Here is a 26,677-nt window from a genome sequence, read left to right as displayed (position 1 = left end):
CATGGAGTAGTAAGAAGTAAAGTCATACTTCACAATCTACTGCTGAAGCTGAGTATGTTGCAGCTTACATTAACTACACATAGGCTATTTGGATGAGGCACATTTTGTAAGGTTTTAAGATGAAGATTTCAGAACCTATAAAGATTTTACGTGATAATACAAGTGCCATAAATATTTCCAAGAATCCTGTTTTGCACGCACGAACCAAGCATATTGAATTGAAGTATCATTTCTTGAGGGAAAAAGTTCAAAGTAAAGATGTGATCTTAGAGCATGTTTCTACCAAGGAGAAGCTTGCAGATATTTTTACTAAACCTCTTCCTAAGACTACATTTGAGTATCTTAGAAGTCAGTTAGGAGTTGTCCCTCTTCATGAAGTTGGTTAAAGAATTATGTAGATTACATCTCTCCTGGAGCTACTTGCAAAATTTTTTAAGGATTGGTGTAGAAGTGGATGTATTCCATAGGGGGAGCATCAAGTTGTAGTATGTTGTTGATGCATAGTGAAAATTTAACATTACATGTTTTACTTTCAATTTGGAATTGTTGTCAAAGGGGGAGAAGAATTATGTGATTATGCGAAGGAAAACCAGTGATAGGCTGAAGATAGAAAGAGCATGGGAATACTTGGTAATGTAAACCAAGATTCCTATTCACAATCATGCAACAATCAATGGTGTTGATATTTGTATTGCCGTAAATGCCAAAGTGGGTGATTGTTGGCATTTGCATGAAGATTGAATTAATTATATGTTATGTTGTAATTGATGTCAATTGAACCAGTAATGATATTGTTGTTAATATTGTTACTATAACGAGTAGGAAGAATTTGTGAGGAGAACTGGTAATGGGTATAAATCTTATCTATTGTTATGACTAGTAAACCCTACCTATTGTTTTTGATAAACCCTAACCAATCAATTTTATTGGCTATATTTGTTTACGATCTGATGATGAGCGGTAACGATGAGGACACGCATGATTATTGTATGAAGATAATTCCGAGTGATTTTGGCAAGTTGTTGTAACGGTTTTTATCTAGGGAATGAGAAAATGTATTGCATCTAATGTAAAGCATGTGATGAATTTCAAAGTTCGATGAAGCGGTGGTCAAGGAGCGATCAAGGTTTTCTTGATTGATGTGTTGAGATTGCTATGTAATCCAACAGTTATACTTGAACCGAATTTGTTTGTAATCTCAATGAGAATTAGGCTTTTGTTGTGTTATTGACCTGAATGATTTGTATTTAAGGTCGATGAAGTTGTTTAGTTTATAGAGCAGAGAAGAGAGTTGAGTGTGTGGTTTCCTAACTAGATAATGTATCTGCTGTTTTAGTAAATACAGATAGGAGCATGAAATTGATCTGATTAAGCAACTGTAGTGTTATTCAGACAGACCAGCAAACTCCAGTTGTTTTCTAACAATTACATCAGAATTGAAATCCCCTAATTGGGTAAGCTCTAACAAGCTTGGTGCTATTCAAATCCTCTAAAAGGTAATCCATTAGATTGGATTTTCAAATCCTCTACTGAGGTTACTCCTTATAGGGTATTGCTTCTAACAAGGAATTTATAGTCAATCCCTTAACCGGGTGATTCCTAACAGGATTAGTTCTTAATAGGACTTTTGTAAAGCTTTAACAGGCTAGGCTCCTAATAGGGCGAACTTCAGAAGAGTTTAGATATTATCTTGTGAGTCTCATCTCACCATGGTTTTTACCTATTTTGGTTTCCACGTCAAAAATATTTGTGTCAAGTGGTGAATGTTTTTGTGGTTATGTTTTCATGGTTGATTTACTTAACTGGTTAACTATTTCTGATAAGTCATGATAACCAGAAGCATTATGAAGAACTTGTTTACTGTTAAATTGTGGTAATAGACAACCGATTTATCTTATGAGTTTGTTATCTTGACAGAGTTTATTTCATTTTTAGTTCTAAGTTTACTTTGAGAGATTGATTGGTGAAGTTTGTATCAGTTTTTCTATCTACTGATTCACCCCCCCCCCTCTCATTCGTTGACTAGATACTTATTCTTTCATCATACCATCATTCACAACCAGGTACAGGAAATCGTTGAATGATCACTTCAAGCTCGATTTTTGTTGTCAAATCTCTTTCACTCTGTTGATCTGCTCTTTTCTCTCATTTGCATTGTGAGGAATAAACTTTTTAAATTCCCTTTTAACTTTTGAGTTGTAATAAAATCTCATCCTTAAAGCTTCTGGTTATCTTACTTTTCATAAAATCACCTACTAGAGTCTCAAATCTCCATGAAATCTTCTCAATATTAACTACATGCTTGATCTAGATCTTTTGCAACCTTCCAAAATCGGTTACAGGTCTCTGAAGAGGGGGTTCTATTGATCTGCATGAAAAAATCCCCCTAAGGCCAAAAATCCCTAGTTCCTGGATGAGGTTCTATCACTAGATTCAAGTGTGGAGCCATTCTGCATATTTTTATCTTCTTTCTTAACCCACATCTTCTTATGTTGTTCTCTGATTTCATCTACCTTTGATTTTCCTTTCTCATCACATTTTTTATCATTCACCTGTGCATTCTTGCTTCTACAATATCTTGCAATATGTCCATGTTTGTTTCATGCATGGCAGACATCATTTCTCTACATTGGTCTAAAATTCATTTGATTTTGTCTCATCCTTCATTGGTTAGAGATATGCCCAAACATACCACAAGCATTGTTCAGAAAATTGTTCAGAAAATTGTTCATCATTCTATAGATATTTGAGTTGTGACCAAAGTTGTTGCATTTCAAACATTGATCGATAAAGGTAGGACCATTATTCATCATCCCATTATTCATCCTACGTCTACATTGATTTTCCATATGACCAAATCTATTGCAAGTAAAATATCTACCATTGAATTTATAGGCATTAGTTGTCTTACCGAAGGTTTCTGGTTCTATTGATGATTATATTTTGTGTTGCTCTATCCAGAACTAGAGGATTCTCCTTTCTCAAATCCAAGTCCTTGCATGTCTTTTCCATGTCTCTGACTTTCCAGTATCTCATCCAACTGGGCTCAACTAGCTTTGAATTTTTCTTTGTATTCATTTGCAGTAGCCAGCTCATCTCTCAAATTTATGATCTGTCTTTCAAGTTCTTATCCATCATTCTTTGTTTTCCTTGATTCAAGCTTCAACTGATCATTTTCATATATCAATATGCAACATTCATCATATTTTTCCTTGACTGATTGAGTTAGGGTTTCTTCATTCTTCTTTCGGTCTTCAATCTCCTTAGTCATCTTCATGACAATAGATTGCATCTCATTCTTCAAAACTGCATTTTTCCTGGCCAATTTCTCACATTCATCTGTCTTATCTTGTAGACTTTGATTTTCAATACTTTGTTCTTCTTTTTCCTTCAACTTGTCCATCAACTCCTTTCTCTTTTCCCAAGAAGTGTTCAATTGATCATTTAGGGTTTCAATGAAGTCTTCAGCTGCATTCAAATTTCTTTTCAGGCTATTCTTTTCCTTTATTGTTGCATCAATATCTTCAAGTGCCACACTAAGTTGTCTCTGCAAACTAGAGTCCATTGATTCAATCTTCCAGATCTTTGTCAAGATGTTAGGCTTCTTCTGAGGCATGTGGCTTTGATACCAATTGTTGGAATCAATGAAAATTGAGAGGGGGGCTAAATCAATGTTCTGATATTTACAAATTTGTTAACTTGATTCTTTATCCACCAAATGCACAAGTAAGAAACTAAAATGCAAAAACACAAAGAAAATAAGCACATAACCATAACACCAATATCTTTATGTGGAAACCCAGAAAGGGAAAAATCATGGTGGGATTGCGTACCCACAATATTATTATACTATGGCCAGTAGTAGAACAATATTAGAAAATTTGGAATGCACTTGCATTCAGGAACACTGCCTAGAGCTCACTGCTCAATTACAAAAGGGCTATAGCCTAGAGGAAGGCTCACTACCTTACAGGCTAATACAAAATGATTACAATGAGTAATATATTGAAGAAAAGCATCTAACTATGCCAAATGACAGTTCTGGTTAGGCACAAAGTGATCTATTGTTGTTGTTCTGATAAACTGCTCTATTTTGCTTTGCCATTGATCACCGAATCAAAAAAACTTAAGGTGCACATGTGAAACTATGCTCAATTGCTCCCAAAATCATCTCACATATCATATAATCACCCAAAAACATTAACCAAGCTGATCTTATATATCCACACTAACAAAATTAATCTCCCACAAGTTGGCTTCTTAAAATATCAAAATATGAAACGTGTAGCTTCAAGTCGGCTCAAATCTTCACAAATCCATATTCCGGATCCAAAACATATGATCACATGCTTTCCATAAGTCAATCAAATTACCTCAAACTTACCAACAACCACCAAAATCACCTCAGAGGATCCGTTCCACACGTTACACCAATAATTATGAAGATAACCCTGTTTTACTGCTCTACCGAATACCGGACCTTCTAACATGCTTAAGAAACAACATCGGAGGATAGAATTGCATGATAATCTACTTCTCATACTTCATCAACTTAACTCTAATCACTGAAACCAAAAACACATCACCGAAAGAGAAATGGTCACCAAAACTATACACTGAGTATCACCGACATACTTATACCAAAACTTACTCAAGACATCCGGATATCCCAAACTCCATACTAGATAAGATCTATAGGTTGAGATACCATCAATGACAACTCCTAATAAATCTCATGCACCAAACGTCATTAATCTTCACCGGAGCATCACCGGAATAGTGTCTTATGCCCACACTAATTATTAATTAATTAAGTCCTTTAATTACTCTATTCACTTAAGCTAAACATAAGTGCTTTTTAGATTTTATTTATTTAGGCTATTATTAGGTTTTCTTTAATTATCTCCTAATGCTTTTTCTTTATTTCTCCTAAATTTAGTTTAGGGCATTTTTGTGTTCTTTACATAAGCACATCATTATGCATTGTAATGTAATTTTGTATTCTTTGATTTTGAGTAATATAGCATTCATTTGTGCAACTCTCATTTGTGAAGGTGTTCTAGTTTGCTATTTGATTTTTCAAGCTTGTGTTGCAAAATTTTATATTGGAAAATTCAACATGGTACTAGAGCTCAATATTTAATTCAATAGAAAATGGCATTAGAATCCAAGAAATTTGAAATTTTAATTAATGAGGCTATAATGGTGTAATATTAGGGTTTCATCATTTAAGATAATAAAATAACTAATCTTACCTTAGGGGAACAATACATTAAAAGAGGGGGATAAATCCAATAGATCTAGCCATAATTCAATTAGGGAAAAGGGCTGAGAGTACTGATTAGATTTACCAATTTTTTGTCTAACACTTTTGAGTATCTTTTTGGATGTAAATTGTGAAGTTAGGGAAAGACAATGGATAATTGAAGAGGAATAGTAAGAATAGATTGCTACAAGTATTAGACAAATCCACAAACAAGGATTTGAGTAGAAGAAGAGACTCATAACTTGTTCCTGAAAGTTTGGGTTGATTTTTCAGGATTAGGTAGTTGGAGTTTGCCATAGTCCTCTTATTTTTGCTCTGTCAAAATCAGAACATGTTTGTCATCGTCAACTTTATCAGAATCTTTGAGTACAGCTGTTGAGTCGATTCCCTACACATAGAAAGAGAGAAGAAAGGGTTGTGGATAGGGGTTTGCCTTGGTTCAAACACCGATTTAGGAATTAACTTCGAATTGAATAATGTAAATACAGAAGTTGTAAAGTGGAAAATTGATTTAGGGTTTCCATAATTGGAGGGATGAAAACCACTAAATATTTTCACTTAGGACCATTACATTGAAAAGAGGAAGGGAATCCAATAGATTCAATCACAAATTAGATAAGGACTAAATACTAAATAGATTGAATTAATTTTGATTTCCTCTTTTGTGAGTTGAAATGTTGAATTAAGGTAAAATGCTAAAAATTGAAGGTAAAACTGCAAAAACAGTGAGCTACAGACGTGGGATTTTCACATGCACCTGGATCTGAGCAATATATGCAGATTCAGACTTGATCCTTGAAAAATCTCCAAAAATATCGAGACCAAGGAGGTGGGTGCCTTGATCCTCCTACTTTTTTGCATGCCAAAAAGGATTGATTCTGTAAATAATTCTTATTCTGAAGATCACAGCTCCATACATGTTTCCTACATTAAAAAAAAGGGGGGAAATAGGTTGGGAATATAGGTTTTCCTAAGTCAAACCCTAATTTATGAATTAACCTTGAATTAAATATTACAAATATTTTAAATAAATGATGGAAAGGTATACCACAGATTTGCAATAACTGATAATGATGCTTTGCACCTCGAATGAATCACATATGTTGTATGAAATGGCACAAACATGGAAAAACCCTAACACACACACATGCTTGCAAATGGATGATGTAAAGTTGCTCTACAATTGATAGATGAAAAATATTTAGCCTTGAAGACCTCTAGAAATGCTTGATGATGAATACTTCAATGCTTGAAATCTTGATTGCTTGAATGTCCACCTATATGAATGCCTTGTATATTCTCCCATATGCAAAATGAGAGAGGAAGACCTCCTTAGATACTTGCCCATCATCAATTATGTTAATTTTCTAACATAGGTCGAGATGAAGCAAGATTTCCCACTCAAAATTTGGATAGGGTAGAAGGTTTAAAGTGGGGCCCAATTAGGGAGGACCAAGGCGATAATCCTTGGTCCTACCCTATTTTGGGTTAGGATTAAGGATCCCAGAAAGGTGAAATGTGAAAATATGGCCATTATTACATGGGAAAAGAATAAATGGGTCCCAATTAGGCATAGGGATTAGAAACACTAAGGTGAGGGACCCAATTGCGGTCAAAATTGCAAAGGGTACAATTTTAGGACACTACATTTAGCCCCCACTTTAGCGGGAGTATGAGCTTACGCAAATACTCATAGTAAAGTAGAAGAAAGAGGAAAAAGATGAGGAATGTAGAGAAAAATCACAAGGAGAATAACATATCACTAATTTTGAGGAACTAAGCCCCCAATATTAGGATCTTAACTCACTCAAACATATGCAAGGGCACACATAAACAAGACAAAAAGACAAGAAAAAGGCAAAAGACACAAAAGACACACAAAAAAGGCTAAAGACCAAAAACAAGACCTTAAGTCAACTAGCCGAAGAGACCTCGATATCAAAATGTCTCAACAACTAATATAATTCTTGAAAATGCCATCTCATGAACACAAGTGATCACATAAAAGAACAAAGAAAACATCAGCCATGAACTGTCAATAGAAAAGATACGAGTTCATGGGAAGAAGGAGAGAGAGAGAGAGAGAGAGAGAGAATGAATACACCCTAGATGTGTTTATCCAGGTGATCCATGAGAAGAATGATGAAAAAGTGGAGAACATAGATACCTCGCCCCTAGATATTTGAATCTAGGTGATCCATGTTGGGGAGGAGAGTAGGAATAGCCTAGCCCTATTTCTCTAGTTCCACTCATTCTTGTGTGTGTGTGCGCAAGTGATGTCTGGTTTCAAGTGCATAGCACCCCGTATAAGAGTTTGTTTCCTCTAGTTTCAATTGTGCTTCAACCTATTTAAGACATGTAATGTAAATGCAAATGCCAAGAGGGAAATGTGTGTGCAAATGCTAAGGGGCAAATGTGTATGCAAATGCCAAGGGGCAAATGATAGATACATGTCTAGTTTCAAGGACATCTCGTGTAAGATTTTTCTCTGGTTTTGGTGATGTGTACTCCTGTCTAAGACATATATCAAAGGCAATGCCTGGTTTTAGGTGTGAAGCATCTCATGTAAGAGTTTTTTTTCATCTGGTTTCGAGAATGAACACCCTGTTTAATACATTCCAAAATGATATGCAAAATATAGTACAATATGGTACAAAGGGAGAAATATGGGTGCCCCCCCCCCCCTTAAGATGTCAACATAGTTTTATGTTGATGTATTAAGGAAGCTAGAAATAAGGATACCAACCTTCAACACTAAGGAGATATTCTTTATGCAAAAAATGTCATAAATCCAAGCTAGATAGGGAATACTCTTCAAGCAAGGATAAGATAGTTGAAAAAGAGATATCTTGCCACAAGTGTAAAGGAGATCCTTGAAGGAGAAGAGATATTTTCTCAAAAGACATCTACCTCCAAGAGGAGTTTATTGAACAAATATAACATCTTCTACCAAAAGAAAGGAAGGGGAACAAGAATTCATACCTTCCCCCTATTGCTAGGTGAAAGAGATTCTTGATGAAGGATGACACACTTTTGAACCAATGTGAGGGGGTAAGTTTATGTTAGGTGTACATCACCAAGTGAAAAAAAAGGTTGCATCCAAGGATATACACCTCTTGCATAAGATAGAATCCTTGAACACACAGCAACTTCACACAAGGAATGATATCAAATCATTATCAAACACCACTCAATAAAGGAAAAGTGGATCCTTAGAAAGGATAAGAGAGAGAGAGAGAGGGAGAAATTATTGGCCCCCAAGTGTAAGGACAATGAGAATAATTACACAACTTCCAAAGAGAGATTATTCGTAAGAGATCTACCATTTTAAGCAAAGAATAGGTCCTAACAAGGGACACACATGTACTCGTATGAAGGATAATTCTATGCAAGAAAGGACATCACATTACGAAAAATGCAACTCAAAAGAAGAGGTGGGCGCCTTGGTCCTCCTACTTTTTCATACGTCGAAAAGGGTTGATTTGTGTTTGCAATCAATTCTTATTCTGAAGATCGCAGCTCCATACCTATTTCTTGCACACAAAAAGAAGGGGAAATAGGTTGGGAATAGGGGTTTGCCTAATTCAAAACTCGATTTAGGAATTAACCTTGAATGAAATATCGCAAATAATTGAAATAAATGATGGAAAGGTATACCTCAGATCTGCAATAACTGATAATGATGCTTTGCTTCTTGAATGTAATCACATATGCTGTATTAAATGGCATGAACATGACAAAACCCTAACACACATACACATTCTTGCAAATGGATGATGTAAAGTTGCTCCACAATTGATAGATGAAGAATATGCAGCCTTGAAGACCTCTAGAAATTCTTGATGATGAATACTTGAATATTTGATTTCTTTAATGTCCACCTATATGAATGCCTTGTATATTCTCCCATATGCAAAATGAGAGGGGAAGACCTCCTTATATACTTGTATGTCGTCAATTATGTTAATTTTCTAACATAGGTGGCACATGAAGCAAGGTTTCCCGATCAAAATTTGGATAGGGAAGAAGGTTCAAATTGGGGCCCAATTAGGGAGGACCAAGGCATGGTGCCCTGGTCCCAGTGAGGACCAAGGCGCTACTCCCTGGTCCTACCCTATTTTGGGTTAGGATTAAGGGTCCTAGTAAGGTAAAATGTGAAAATATAGCCATTATTGCATGGTGGAAGCATAAATGGGTCCCAATTAGGCATAGGGATGAGAAACACTAAGGTGAGGGCCCCAAATATGGTCAAAATTGAAAAGGGTACAATTTTAGGGCACTACAGAAGTAAATGCTAGGAGATATACATCAGTTCTACAATAGTTGATAGGAATATTGATGATGAAATTCTCTCTAGATGGAATCACAAATGTTGGATGCAATAGCATGACAAACACAGAGAAATAAGAAAGGAAACCCTAATTAAACACTTATTCTTGCATGAAGATTCATGTAACTTTTCTCCATAATACTTGAAGGATAAAATGATGCCTTGAATGTCTAAAAATTCTTAATGATGAACTTTGATGGATGCATGAATAATGGGGTATGTTATGGATGATCAATTACTTCTAGGTCAAAATGAATTGATAGGATGTATTTATATAGAGCTTCCTAGTTAAATTATTGATTAGGCCTACCTCTAATGGTCAAGCATAGCCATAGGAACCAAAATCCATTGGGGAGGGAGAGATTCCACCCAAATTTAAATTGTGTTCTATTTAAGGGGGAACTAGGGTAGTGGGGTGAATCGGTCTTCACCGGATCTACAAACTTAATCATAAATACAGATATGATAAACTACAACAATAACAAAGATAAGAAAATTGAAAGCACAACACACAACACCAAGATTTTTGATGTGGAAAACCTAGTTAAGGGAAAAACCACAGTGGGAACTTACCCACAATAAGATGATACTCTGCACTAGTATGTGAAAATATTAAAATGGGGAATGCACATGCAGTCAGGTACACTGCCTAGAGCTCACTGCTCAGAATATAATGACCCAGAAGGCTATAATGCTCAAGGAAGTCTCACTGAATTACAACAAGATTCAAACTATAATCCAGAAGGAATGAACAACAATAATAGCATCTCCAAATGCTTGATGACAATTTTGGTTAAGCACAAATGTTTGCCCTGCAACACCAATCTCTGCTCAATCACAATACCAAAGGATGAATCCTTGTTTGCACATAAAACTCTCTCTGATAATGCAGACACAACCTCCACATGTCAGTTACATGAATATGACACCTATATGTACAATTCATCAACCTTGACAACAAGGTCGGCTAAACCCTCAACTCATAATTACAAAATTATCACACGATACAAAGATCAACCACCGAACCAATATAATGATTTACATGGCATAACTGATGAGGAGAAAACATTACACTTTTTATTACAGTTTATATTTTATATTTTTATGAATCTCCAGACTAATATGTCTTGTGGCATACCTTATTGCATACATGTTTGTTTCCTTTTTACTATAATACTATGCTAATTATAAGTAATATTAGAAGTAATACTTATGATGCAATATTTATGTTTTTCCTTGTTTATGTGATAAAAATATGGTGGTAATTAGAATCATATCTTCAAGTTCTGTTTTATCTACATTTATGTGTTTTTAAATACATTGTGATTAAACAAGCAGAGTTTGACAAGGTTCATGACAGCTGATGTACGCATGAAAGATGATAACCTCCAGTTATTTCAAATGAGATCTTCCTTGATCTCTCCTTTTGTTCCTATTTCATTGGCATTTTTATCAATGTTATTCAGAACTCAACATCTTCTCGGAGTTGATTTATTTCTTTCAGTATTTTTCTCCTTTTGTTTTAGTAGTCATTACTATCATTGTAGGCGAGTAACCTTAGTTTGAATTTTAAATAAGGGTATTTATATATCCCTCTTATTATCAGTTAAGAGGTTAATTATAATTTAGTCAATACTTAGTTTCAATTGAGTCAAATCTTCTTTGTAATACTCAGAAGTTGTTTTACTTCCTTTCGAAAGTATATATCAATGAAAGTAGAAAGTTAATCTCAGTACTTGTGTTTCAAGATCCCACCAAAGGAAGAGAAGGGACCGCTCAACCAAACGAAGGTGATCTTTGTTTTGATTTCAGTTATTTTCACAACTTCAAAATTGAGATTAATTTATTGTGGTTACTTTTCATTGAAGATGTTAAGTTTTAACTGTTGGTAATTACTTTCCAATAATCAACATTGGATTTGAAGTTGAATGTTATTATTAGGAGGAGTAATACTTAATTTCACATTGTTGTATGGGTAATGTAATTGTTGTAGATTAGACAAACCCCGGTTCGATATTGAGATAAATTAAATGGTGTGAGTTGACAAAGAAATGACCTTGCCCACCATTTTTGGCACCGTTGTCAGGGAACATTGAAAAGATATAACTATGGAAGTTAGAATCTTAGTATTGATAAGGAAAATTTGAGCAGTTGATGGTAAGATCTAGAGATCAATTTGGAAGATTTCTTCCAACACATTATAACCTTGATCAATTGTTGGAAGCACAAAAAAATGAAATTGAGGAACAAGTTGAACATTTGGAACAACATCAACAAGAAAACATGTGTGACTAAGTAGAAAATGAAGATCCCCCACCAAATAGGACATTTTCATATCCTATTAATTTGAATCTTGGAGATAATGAACCTCCTAAGAAAAATATTTCACCTTCGGTGTTACCAAATTTTAGAGGAAAAACCTCTGAAGATTCTGATCAGTTTCTTTTTGAATTCAAAGTTTTATGTCAGACATATGATTACACATCTGATAATCAGAAGTTGAAGTTTTTTCCCTCCACTTTGAAAGAATCAACATTACGATGGTTTCTTAATCAAAAACATTAAGATGGTTTATGGGTTTACGAGCTGGTTCAATCTCTACTTGGCTTGAAATGGAAATGGTTTTCTTGGATAAGTACCAAGATTATTGCAGAGTAAGAGATAGGAAAGAGGAGTTGTTTTGAATGAAACAATTAGAAGATGAAAGTTTAGAGGATTATGCTAATAGATTCATGTTTGTGTATAAAATATGTGTTGAGGGATTAAATGATGATATCAGTCGCACAATCTTTATGAGAGGAATTGATGATGAGTCAAAAGAGGCTTTGAATTTAATGGGTAAAGGTGACATTAACAAAGTCCCTTTAGATCATATCATTGAGATTTGTAGGAACTAATCTAGGACAAGAGTGGGAACTAGGAACTCCAGGAAAAACAAAGTTTTGGGCCCTAATGTATCTCAAGTTATGGAAGAGATGGAAAATTTGAAAACTGATATACTCCTCCATCTTCAGGTTGAAAAGAAAAGCATGGAGCCTTTAGCCATATATTGTTCAAAATGTAGGGGAAAACATATTTTAAGGGAGTGTCCAATGAATCAACTGGAAATATATGAGATTTGTGAGAAAAGCCATGCTACAAGTTCTTACAATTTGTTGCTTGAAATTAAGAATCATTTGAAGAAGCCACCTATAATGGAAGAAGAACTTAATTATGTGGGACAAAGATCACATAATACTAGCTTTAATTCTTATTCGGGACAATATGGTCCACGTAACAATTGGAACCAATGGAATCATCCTTTTCAAATGCAATCACCTACTACATCTTGGGGACCTTTTGAATGGGTTATCCCTTAGTGGAATAAACCTCAGTGGAGCCAACCACAAAGGAATCAAACATGGCAACATAATCAATGGTAGCCTAATTCTCAACCATAGCAGCAAAATCAAAATTAGTTTTAGCCATGGCAAAATCAGGGACCTAAACGCCCTTGGGGACAACCTCGACCTCTTATCACTAATCCTAATACACCTACTGAGAAATTTAACCAATCTCCAATTCCAACTCAGCCTGTGCCAAATCCAAAAAATAGTTGTCCTCAACAAGCATTAAGTGTTGACTTTAATCCCTCTGTTTTAAACTTAATTGAGATAAATTACATCTAGTTGAGGAATAACAATGTACCATTTGAAGGTAACACAAAGGAGGATAAAATAGAAGAATCAAAAGAAAAAGAGCATGAGCTTAAGGAAACATAGAATAAATCTCCTTTTCTAGAATGGTTAGATGCTCCACAGAAAGCTCCTGGTATCTCCCAATCTGAACATACTAATATGATTGATTCTCCACTTTTGAAGGAATTGAAGAAAATCAACATTCAAATTCCTTTGCTACAATCTATCAAAGATATTCCTGAGATTAATCAGCTTATCAAATCACTATGTGTTAAGACACTAGGAAGGAAACATAAGTTTCCACCCACAATTCAAATAGGGACCAAGCTTATTGATGTTTTGTCAGGAAGATTACTTCCCCAGAAGTACAGTGATCCTGGAAGTCCTATGATTACCTTGAGTATAGGAGGAGTGGAGATTCCCAATGTCTTAATAGATTTAGGGACAAGTATAAATGTGATAACAATAGATGTGACATAAATGTTAGGAATGACCAAGATGCAACCTAAAACCACAATACTTCAGTTAAAAGATCAGTAAACTGCTAAACCTGAAGGAGTTTTAGAAGATGTCACTATGAAAATTGATACTAAGGACTATCCAGTCATTTTTCTCCTTCTAAAACCTAGGAAGAAGTCTTCAAGTTATCCAATCATTTTAGGAAAACCTTGGTTAGCTATGGTTGCATCTCTTATTGATTGTAGATCAGGGAGTATGACCATTCCGAATGGACAAAAGAAAAAGGAATTGACACTTTATCCTCCAGCTAAGCCTACCATTCATTCTCATACTCAGTAATGAGTTGATGGTGACATGGATTCTAAGGGGATGGAGTGGTCGAGTTGTCTATGGTTACTCTAACTAAGCATATGGATAAACATGAAGAGTATGTAGAACAAGGGAATAAGTTGGATAGTGGAAAAGAAAAAGGTGTTGAAAATCAAGAAGATTCTTCTCTTAATAGAATCATGGATGTGACTAATGAACTCCATATTAACAACCCATATCCTTTTCCTCTTAATACTCTTATTGGAGAACCATGAGTGGATAAGAGTGAAATAAAGGAAATTTTGATTTCATCAAATAAACCTTTGTTCATTAGCTCATCCTTATTTCCTATTGAGGAGGAGAAGTTGAAACAGACATGAGAGGAATACATCCTTCAATTTGTACGCATCATATATACACATAGGATGTAAAACTAGTTAGGCAAGGTCAGAGAAGAATTATTCCTATTTTGAGGAATTTGTCAAGACAAAAATAGAAAAGTTGTTAAAAGTTGGATTCACCTACCCAATCTTTGATAGCCAGTGGGTTTCATCATTGGTTATTGTGCCTAAAAAGAATGGGAAATGGCGAGTATGTGTGGATTTTAGGGAATTGAACAAAGCCACTAAGAGGGATTATTTTCCTCTCCCATTCATTGATCAGGTGTTAGATAATTTGGCTGGTAATAGTTATTTATGCTTTTTAGATGGATTTAGTGGGTATAATCAGATTTAGGTGGCTCTTGAGGACCAAGACAAGACAACACTTACTTGTCCTTGGGGAACGTTTTCATATAGGATTCTTCCTTTTGGACTCTGTAATGCACCTGCCACCTTTGAAAGAGTTGTTTTGGCCATCTTTGTTGACTTGACTACCTCTTGTGTTAGGTTTATATGGATGACTTCTCAGTCCATGGTAAAACTTATGATGAAGATTTTAAAAAATTGAATAAAGTTTTACAAAGTTGTTGTTGGGATCCAAGAACACGGAGAAGGGAGGGTGAATCAGTGTTCTGTCAAAATGATGAAATTTAACCTTATTAGCACAACAACTCAACAACCAGTAAACATAAAAGTAGATAACAATAAGTAAAAATGCAACCACAAAAATGAACACCATAACACCACAGATTTATACGTGAAAAACCTCAATGAGGAAAAACCACAGTGGGATTGGAGACCCATAATTTCTATCCACTGATCAGATGAATAAATATTACAATAAGGGCCCTAAACATGCAGGAAGGCCAATAGCCTAGAGCACACTGCTCATCACAAAAGAGCCTCACTAACTATAGAAAACATCAGACTACAATCCGGAATGAAGATTGAACTACTAGAATAACATCTCCTATGCCTGAGTACAGTTTTGTTTTAAGCTCAATGTCCAAGGTCTTAAACCTCTTACACAAACCTAATTTGATCACCTATGATCGACCAAAACCTCTGCATATGATTACAACTTTATTCGCACACAGATAATCCCATAATCATCCGTCCATAATCAAAGAGATCATACATCATATTTATACCAACCTAGGACCTAAACAATTAGGTCGTCCACCTAAAAGATAATACAATAAATCTATTACATAAGCCTGCAAACCAATTATAATCCAAGTCAACCTAAGATCAAAACAACATTAACCAAACAATAAATCCAACCGGTAATGCATTGAGAGCATCCACCAACATGCTACATAAATCAGTCCATAACCTAGGAGAATAAGACCGGACCTAAAATAGGTCACCATAAGCCAAATGAAATACCACCAATCAACTGGAACACAAACACGATAACCATCAACATCCTAAAAACCTTCTAGAAGTTGCACCAACACCATTTATCGAATCCATCAAAAGATCTTCAATAAACCTCTGTCGGTAGAACCCTTACCGGTAACCAAAAGGCTTACTAGAACATATGATACTTTCGGATCACCAAATCTCAAACCAAATGAATGTGAAATGCATCTGAATAACATGAATGACCAAACCAAACCAATTCCACCAATTGGAACATACCAAAGACAAATCTCTTGATCATCATAAAAGTCCAACCACTCTACTAGAACCTGGTAGATAACCAAAGAAGCTAGTGTTGACATCAATCAAACATCAATGCAACTCATAATCAATTCCTCCAAATTGCCAACAATCTCCCCCTTTGGCATTGATGGCAACACTAGATTTGAAAAACATCCAAGTGCCAAGAAGTGCCAAACAAGTCTCCCCTAATGGAAGACATCCAACAAATAATATATAAATGAAGTTCTGAAATAATTATCTTTGTACCAATTAACCATCCATAGACCTGAACCAAACTCCTTCACTGGGATACAACCAATCTGAAATTTTGTTCCTCCCCCTTTGACTGATATCTCTATTAAGTTTTGTTTTTCACATGTATATCTCTCCCCCTTTGACATCAATTCCATAAATCTAAAGTAAACATCAAAGAAAAATCATAGAACCTATCAACCACATAACTAACTACTCCCCCTAACTAGTAGCACCATCTCATCAATCCAGAATGAATGATAGTTCTGATAATGCATACTAGACTGATGTCAATCAACATCACTCAAGTCTCAACAGGAGGGGCAGAGACCCCCAATCTGTCTCTAAAGTACTCAAATGATTCCTTGGGCAAAGGTTTAGTGAAGATATTTGCAATCTGCTCTTTAGTGTTCACACAAACCAATCTGACTTCATTTGCTTCTACCTTATCCTTCAAAAATTTATACTTGATTGATATGTGCTTTGTCTTAGATGAAATATCAGATTCTTTGATATGTAAATAGCAGTAGAGTTATCATAGTGAATAACTATTGGTTCATTACAATCTACCCTTATATCCTTCAGCATTTGCTTCATCCATATAAATTGTTTACAACTAGTAGCAGCAACAACATACTCAGCTTCAACAGTAGATAAATAAGTACATGAATATTTCTGTTGATCCATGAAACAAGTTTCTTTCCAAGAAATTAAACTTCACCGGATGAGACTTTCCGGTCACCTATATCTCCAGCCCAATCTGCATCTAAATATTCACATAGTTTAAAGTCGTCAACAATCATAAACCATACCTAAAAATCCTTGAAAATATCTAAAAATCCTAGCTACCAGACCAAGGATTCAACATAATCAATTCCTTCCTTCTGAAAATATCCTTTACAAACCAATATAGCCTTGTTCCTCACAACTTTTCCATCTTCATTCAATTTATTCCTAAAAACCCATGTGTTGTCCTTTTCTATATGATCCAATTCCTCTTCCATAGATCTCATCCAATATTCATGCTTACGTGCTTCAACTAATGATGTCAGTACAATTAAAGAAAATAAGTATACCTCATCAGCTCCCAATCTTCTCCATGTCCAATTACCTGATCTTCTGAATGATTCAACCTTACATACCTAGGAGTCTTCTGAATTTGTGTTTTCCTTCTCTGATCTTCAGTTACTGTTGAATTTTCTTATACTGTCGGGGTAACTAGTTCAACATTTTGTTCTGGTACAGGTGTTACCGGTTCAGCTATGACCATTTCCACTTCTGGTTCTCTCTCATAAGTTCTGATTTGACCTCTGTAGTGCTCATCCACCCTGACATTAGCGCTTTCCATAATTCTCCGCAATCTTTTGTTATAACATCTATATGCATTGCTTTCATTTAATAACCAAGAAATATCCCTTCATCTCATCTAAGATCAAAATTTCCAATTCACTACCAAAGATTCTGAAGTACTTAACTGTAGATGTATGACCAAACCATATCTAAAGTGACTTATCGATAATACCGAACCATATCTAAAGTGACTTACTGATAATACCAAACCAGAGTCAAGATCCAAGATCCAACAAATCTTCGTCGATTAACCTTCAAACTGACTACTCCAAAATCTGAAACAGTCTTTCAGACCACTACCAAGGGCAATGCAAGATCTGTCATCAATATGCCTCCCCCTAGGGCGAATGCCTTAGCTACCAAATTATTTTCCTATCAATGCAGGAACATTTTGCTATATTGGTTGAATAACCAAGGTATTTGCTTCAGTCGGTTGATCCTCAAACTTCTAATCCATTTCTTCTCATGCTCCTTCTGAATATCATCAACCTTTTGTTTTCCCTTCTCATCAGATTTTTTGTTCCTGTCGGTAGGTTCTTGCTTCTGCAAAATTTAGCAATATGTCCTACTTTGTTGCATGCATAACAAGTGGCATTGTTCTTTTGAATTTCCTATAACCTTGACCATTCCTCAACCTACATTGATTAGCTATATCCCCAAACTTTCCACATGGATGACATTTCACATTCATTATACAATTTGTTGTCCTATGATGATACTTTTTGCAATTGAAACATTGATCGATACTTGAATTATTATTTTAGTTGACTCTATTTCTATATTTACTTTCCATATGACCAAACTTATTGCAAACAAAGCATCTACCATTAAATTTATGTGCATTGGGTTACCTTACCAATGACCTCTAATTCCAGTTGACTGGTGAATTCTCCTGATTGTTCTTTTGACTGGATGTATCATCCTGATTTGCAGTACCAGAGCTTTCTCCATGCTCAAATCCAAGACCTCTAGTGTCTCCACTATCCCTTTGATTCTTCAATAATTCATCAAGCTTAGCAGAACTAACCTTGAACTTATCTTTGTATTCATTTGCAGCATCCAGATCACCTCTTAGGACTATCACCATTCTCTCCAACTCTTTCTCATTGTTCTATGATTGTACCAATTCAGTTCTCAATATATCATTCTCATGCACCAACCTAATGCATTCTTTAGATTTGTCTTTTAGAAATTTAGCAAGATTTTGTTCATTCTTCTTCCGATCTTCAATCCCCTTAGACATCGTCATAGTTAGGGCTTGCATTTCATTCTTCATGACACCATTTTCCTAACTTAGCTTTTGACATAGATCCTTTAAAGCATTCTTGTCTTCATCATCCTGATTTTGCAATTGATCGCAGAGTTCCTTCCTTTTTGCTTGTGCAGATGACAACCTCTCTTGCAGAGTAAAAATGAATTCCTTCACACATCTCAGCTCATCTTGCAACTTCATGTTCCTCAACCTTTCAACATCATAGTCCTCAAGAGCTATTTGAAGTTCCTTCCTCAAGCTATTAGACTTACTCTGAGGCACCAGGATTTGATACTAATTGTTGGGATCCAAGAATACTGAGAGGGGGGGTGAATCAGTGTTCTACCGAAAAGATGAAATTTAACATTATTAGCATAGCAACTCAGCAATTGATTAACATAAAAGCAGATAACAATAAGTAACAATGCAACCAAAAAGATGAACACCATAACACCACAAATTTACATGTGGAAAACCTCAATGAGAAAAAAACATGGTGGGATTGGAGACCCACAATATCTATCCACTAATCAGATGAATAAATATTATAATAAGGGCCCTGCACATGCAAGAAGGCCAACAACCTAGAGTGCATTGTTCATCACAAAAGAGCCTCACTGACTACAGAAAACATCAGACTACAATCCTAAATGAAGATTGAACTACTAGAATAGAATCTCCTATGCCTGAGTATAGTTCTGGTTTAAGCTCAATGTCAAAGGTCTTAAACCTCTTACACAAACCTAATTCAATCACCTATGATCCAACAAAACCTCTGCATATGATTACAACTTTATTCCCACACAAATAATCCCATAGCCATCCGTCCATGATCTACAAAGAGATCTTGCATCATATTTATACCAACCTAGGACATAAACAATTAGGTCGGTCACCTAAAAGATAATAAAATAAATTTATTACATAAACCCACAAACCAATGATAATCCAAGTCAACCTCCGATTGAAACAACATTAACCAAACAATAAATCCAACCGGTAAGGCATCGGGAGCATCCACCAACATGTTACATAAATCGATCCATAACCTAGCAGAATAAGATCGGACCTAAAATAGGTTGCCATAAGCCAAATGAAATACCACCAATCAACTGGAACATGGACACGATAACCATCAGCATCCTGAAAAAACTTCTAGAAGCCGCACCAACACCATTTATCAAATCCATCAAAAGATATTCAATAAAGCTCTGCCAGTAGAACCCTTATTGGTAACCAAAAGGCTTACTAGAACATATGATAGCTTCTGGATCACAAAATCCCAAACCAACTAAATGAGACATGCATCTGAATAAGATGAATGACTGAACCAAACCAATTCCACTAATCAAAACATACAGAAGATAAATCTCCTGATCATCATCAAAGTCCAACCACTGTACCAAAACCCGGTAGATAACCAAAGAAGCTAGTGTTGACATCAATGCAGCACATAATCAATTCCTCCAAATTGCAAGCTGATGTAAGGATTATTGGTTGTCTTTGAATCATGAAAAATATTCACTAATGATGACAAAAGGAATTGTTTTGGGTCATCATATATCCAAAGATGGTATTGAAGTAGATCCAAAGAAGGTTGAAATCATCCAACAAATACAAGTTCCTAAAACATAGACCGATGTGCGAATTTTTCTCGATCATGCAGGTTACTATAGATGGTTTATTAAAGGATTCGGTAAGATTGTTGAACCTCTATTCACTTTGCTCAAAAAGGATTCAGAATTCCTATGGACAGATAGTTGTCAAGATTCATTTGAATCCATTAAACAAGCTTCGATTACTTTGCCCATTATCAAAGGACCTATGTGGGGAGAGCCTTTCCACATTCATACTGATGCTTCAAATTTTGCTATTGGCGGAGTTTTAGGATAAAAATATGTAGATGGAGCAATGCATGTCATCTATAACATTAATAATAATTTAAGTCCAGCTGAAAGAAACTATACAACAACTAAGAAGGAATTTTTAGCGATTGTATATGTTATCAATAAATTTAGATATTATAGTACTAGCTATAAATTTTTTGTCCACATGGATCATGTTGTGATAAGGTATTTGATGAATAAAGCTATTGTAGGAGGACAAATAATCAAATGGTTATTTCTAATACAAGAGTTTGATATTACTATAGTGGATAAGCGAGGAAAAGATAATGTTGTAGATGACTTTCTTTCTAGGATGGTTATGTTGGAACCCTAAATTTTGTAATTTTTAGAATTCCAGATTCCAAGACATGGAACAAGAAAAATTCTAAATATATATATATTGAATAGGTACAAGTAATATGTTTTATATTTGTTGCACAATATGAAACCATAACATAAACACAATAATGGGCATAAAAAATGGATTGTGAAGCACCAAAGGGGGTATTTACATCATTTAAAGACCATTTATCCATTATATACCCATAAAATAGCCTTAAAACACCTCTAATATGCCTAAACAACTTGTAAAGTGACAATTAATTACATAAACTAAGGCAATTTCGGGATTTGGAATTATTTTTATTTAAAAGTGGGGTGTCTTTTCACCCAAAGGGGTATGAAAACCATTCAACCACATATATATGTGTGATGTAAAATGTAAAGAGTGGGGAAGAGAGATACAAGAGGTGGAGGCAATTTTGTACTTTAAAACTTTTTATCAAAAATAACCAGTTGCATTTTCTTTCTCATATGTGTTGAGAGTTAACATATTTTCATAAGGCAATTGCTTGTGATATTATCTAAAGGAGATAAGGTTATTTGTGTTCTTCCAGTGAAATCTTGTGTTTCATATTGTAGATTTGGATCAAAAAGATTTACTTGTGAATTGTAATTGTTCCCTGTATTTCTTCCTTGGATGGTCTCTTAAAGTTAGGGTTAAATTCATTCAAGCGGTTTACAATATAGACATTGAAGTAGAGCTCATAAGAAACAGTAACTGACAGATTCGCTGAGAGGGGGTGGGTTTAAAAACTATCTCATAAGTTTACACAATAAGTCCTCAAGAAATATAAGACTCTGTAGCCCAAATAAGAGGAAAGGCACTGATCATTTGTAAACAAACCCTTTAACCATACCAATCACCCTTTACTTTTAAGCATTAGGATTAGTAGAGTAGATATAGTAGGTAATTTAGCCAAAGTGTAACATATATAGTTTTGCAAGATACATAGATCAATACACACATCTGAAATCAGCCTGTTTAAGAAACTTATGTCATTTTGAGACTAGGAGATATCAGATTAAGACACTAAATCTGCTATAAAAAGCATTAGTTGAAGGAACAACTAGTGAGTAGGTATACATACCTAGGTCCTGCAGAGCCTAAAGTGAGAGAGTTAGTAACCAAATAGGTTCACTCTATAAGTTGGCCAAGTCAATTGGAGGGTTTGATCATAGGAGTTGGCATTTCCTTAGAACCTATCCAAAGTGTTGATTTGAGACCCAACAGGTTATGCAGGGAAATGATGAACCGGTAAATGATGTTTTTCCAGATGAACACTTGTTTGTAATTTCAGTACAATCACCTTGGTTTGCAGATATAACAAACTATCTTGTAACAAGGAAGTGTCCTAGTCTTTTTAATTATAAATAAAAGAAAAGACTAATTCGAGAAAGTTCTAGATTTCAATGGATCGATGGATTATTATTTAAAATGTGTCTTGATCATGTACTTCATAGGTGTGCGCAATAAATTGATGTCTATGACATCACACATTCATGCCATTCTAAACCAGAAGGAGGACACTACTCTATGATCAAAATTGTTCATAAAATCTTAGGAGTGGGATATTTTTGGCCTTCCATGACCAAAGATGTTTCATTTTATGTAAAACATTGCGATGAATGCCAACGCATGGGGAGACCAACAACAACTATGGAAATGCCTCTTCATCCTGAAATAGCTCTAGAGCCATTTGAGAAATGGGGAATCGACTTCATTGGACCTATAGATCCTCCTTCTATAGGATGTCATCACATTCTAGTTGCACTGATTATGTCACAAAGTGGGTAGAAGTCAGGGCATTTCTAGTAGCTTGAGAGGACAAAGTTGTTGATTTTATGTACAAGCAAATCCTTCAAAGCTTTGGTGCTCCAAGGGAAATAGTATCTAATCAAGGACCACAATTTATGTCTTCTATGATGGAGGCCTTCATGCAAAAGTATAGGATGACACATCAGAAATCTTCTTCGTATCATCCTCAAGTGAATGGACAAGTGGACGTGACTAACAAAGAATTAGAAAATATCATTACAAAGATAGTTTCTCTTCGGAAAGAAGATTGGGCCAACAGATTGGATGAAATAGTTTGGGCATATAATACAACTTGGAAAACTACTACAGTTTTTTCTCCATATGAATTAGTCTATGGGAAAACTCTTGTTAGGCCTGTTGAATTTGAACTGAAGACATTAAGGACAACATGGGAAGTGGGAATCAATCTCATAGAATCAAAGAAAGATAGGATTTTGCAGTTAAATAGACTAGATGAAATGAGAATGGAATCTTTAGAACATGTTAAAATCATTCAAAACCAGAGAAAAGTATGGCATGATAAACATATTGTGTCAAGGCAAGTTAAGAAAGGAGACTAGGCATTATTGTTTGACTCAAGGTTCCAAGAGTTCAAATGGAATTTTCATACCAGATGATTAGGGCCTTATGAAATAAATGAAGTTTACAATAATGGTGCAGTTCAATTGGTACCTATTGATGGAGAAAAAAAGGTGATGCTAGTTAATGGTCATCATCTCAAGTTATATCACAAACCAACATCAAGAGAGGAAATCTGTGAGGAATTACAGTAAAAAATTGAACATTTCATCATGGAAGATATCACTTTTGTGATGGGATCCAATTACGCATAATTCCAGCAAAGGCTGAATAAAGAAGATAAATTGAAAAGCTGAAAGGGTGGTTTATCTTTCAAAACAAGGGGGGGGCACATTGAAAACTAGAAATGGTAGTCTACCTCAGGGGTGAATTGAAAACTAGTAATGCCAGTTCATACCTATGCATAAAAGTTGAAAACCAGAAATGGAGGCTTTTCCTGATCAACTACAATTTTCTCCTGATGGCTTCTGATAGCTCACAATGGTTCTCAAGAATCCAGAATAAGTCTTTTATTGAAGCGGTTTCTTCCTTGCTCCTGACCGTTCTTGATGATGAATCTTGTCACTTCATTTAAAATTTTATGGTTAGTGCAAAGTGAGCCTGGAGTAACTCTTGATTTGATCATCGGTTCATACTAATGAAGTGATATCATTACTTAGGACAACTCTTGAATGTTATGTTGCTTTCCTTCTTGTAGCATGTGATCAGTTATACATTATCACTCCTGACTTGCAAACATTAAACCATTTGAAGGTAATATTCATTGTAAATATTATTTTGAAATATTTTCTTATTAATTTTGTGGATGTTAGAGTAGGGGTAATTAAATGTGCTGCATTAAGTATCCACTAGCTGTTATTTGTTGATTTAATTAAAAGATAAAATATTAACTGGAGAAATAAGGGATAAATTCGATTGACATGATCTGTCAAATCAAAATTAAAAGGTAATGATTCTAGTAATTTGAAGTACACTCTTAAAGATCGTTGCCAATTCATCAAATCATGACATAGTTATGAAATGATGGTGTGTGATTGTGTGAAGTGAATGCAGGAATGTGTGTGCATTAATAATCAGTTTGTGCAATTAATTCTATTTTTGAAATACTAGATTGTTCTATTTGCATTTCATATTTTAGAAGCTAGAAGTTGTGCAGAGTGCAAAAGTTTGTTGAAGAGTTTATGATTTTAGCAACTAAGGTTAAGTATAAGGCATAGAGGATTTGAGGACTAATGGGAAACAAGAAAATAATAGAGCCAGAGAATTTTAAGCTTAACCCAGAAACAGAGGAACTTTTAGCTCGAGTGGGATGGTTGGAGTTCATCAAGAAATATGAGGGATTTGACCCTAGGATGACTGCAGAGTTCATTTTGAATTTCCATGTTAATGTTACAAGGGTAGGCAAAGATTTAATTGAAGTAACTCCGTAGGTTATAAGTGAGATTGTTGGAATCCCTTTGGAAGGAGAATCTACAAACAAAGGCCACACCAATTTTGAAGAAGTGGTGAATCTATTCCATGAAGGGGATGGTCCAAAACTTGAACTTCAAATGCATAATGGTAATGTGAAGGGAATAAATAAAAATAGTTTGGAAGAGCCATGGAAAACTATTGTGTTATGGCTGATGAAATTTTTCACATGTGAAATGCAGTATGGCACTATACTGGGACCTGCAATGTGGGTTCTTATTCATTTGAGGTATGCCAATACTCACCCACAAGCTTGAGTAAATCTTCCTTTGTTTCTATTTTCTCAATTATTAGCAATGATAGCTAGAGCTAAAATCTCAAAAGGTAATGCAAAATATCCTGGGTTGATGCATTTAATTGTTAAAAATCATTTCCTTAAGAAAGAATTTGGAAGGGAGAAATGGCTAGAATTTTTGTCCTCTCCTATTAAAAAGAGCAAGAAAGGACCCATCATGAAACATTTAATGGAAAAATGGGAATCTTCTAAGAAAAGAATAAAAAGAGAGTAGAAAGAAACAAAAATATTAGAGGAGGGCCTAGAAGATAAAAAGAAAAAAGTGGAAATGGATACACTTAGTGTTACTAGAGCTACTCATGGTTCTTTTAAGAAGAAAAGATAAAAAGGAGGTGGGTGAACCATCTTCTCCTTCTCATACTCATATATCTCCTGATGACCCTATTGTTTCTCAACTTGAGGAGTTGATACCTTCTACGAAAACTCAAAGCCCTTTTGCTCCTCATGTTGAAGAGAGTGTATCCCCTTCTTTTACACAAACAAATCCATAGAGTCCTATTAATCAAACCCCTATGTCAGAACAAGCAAGCCAAGAGCCTCCACAAAATGTTGCTTCTGAAATACCTTGAGATGAAGTTGATATTAGAGGAGATTTGCCTAGAATTATTGACATTGAAGATTCTTCTAATGAATAACCTGTACAAGACTCTCCACAATCTGATTCCTCCTTGAATGAGGATCTTAAAATGCAAGAAGTCCCAATTGATCATGAACCTCCATCATCACCTCCTCATGTTACAGAAACAAAGATACCTCTGCCCTCAACAATTATTAGAAGAGAGGGGGAAAAAAATTGATAGAAGAGATTCCTCCAAAAAGTGATAGAGGAAGAGAGGAGGAGGATGTTGAATTGCAAATTTTTTTAATAATGTCTAAACTGGAAGATGAGTTAGCCGAGGCCAAGAAAAAGATTCAATTTCTAGAAAGTGAAATGAGGAAAGTTTCTATTTATAGAACTCAATTGCAGGATAGAATAAAACAGTTGCAGAACAATGAGGAAACCATAAAAAGGAAAGTAGAGAAAACTGAAGAGGCGTTGTAACAGGCAAGAACCAAAGCTCTTAAAGGAAATGAGGAAATTGAAAGGTTCAAAAAGAACTAATAAAACAAGGAAAGAAACCTATAGAAGAATCCACAAATTTTTACTCAAGGTACTTCTAGTTCTTTTGCAATCCCTTGGGAACTTTCTTTAATCATTGAAAAATGTAGAAAATAGAATGCAAATTTAGAAAAATAGTTGAATGAAGAAAAAGAACAAAAGAAGAAGGCAAAACAAAGAATTGAACATATGGCAGACTTGTCTGCAGCTTTACTTGCCATGAGGAAACCTTTGGGTTTGTATACCTTATTCCTTAGGGAATGATTTC

The sequence above is a fragment of the Cryptomeria japonica genome, chromosome 11, assembly GCF_030272615.1.
Source record: "Cryptomeria japonica chromosome 11, Sugi_1.0, whole genome shotgun sequence".
In the NCBI taxonomy this organism is placed as follows: Eukaryota; Viridiplantae; Streptophyta; class Pinopsida; order Cupressales; family Cupressaceae; genus Cryptomeria; species Cryptomeria japonica.
The sequence above is the reverse complement of the archived record's forward strand: the minus strand, read 5'-3'. Positions refer to the sequence as shown.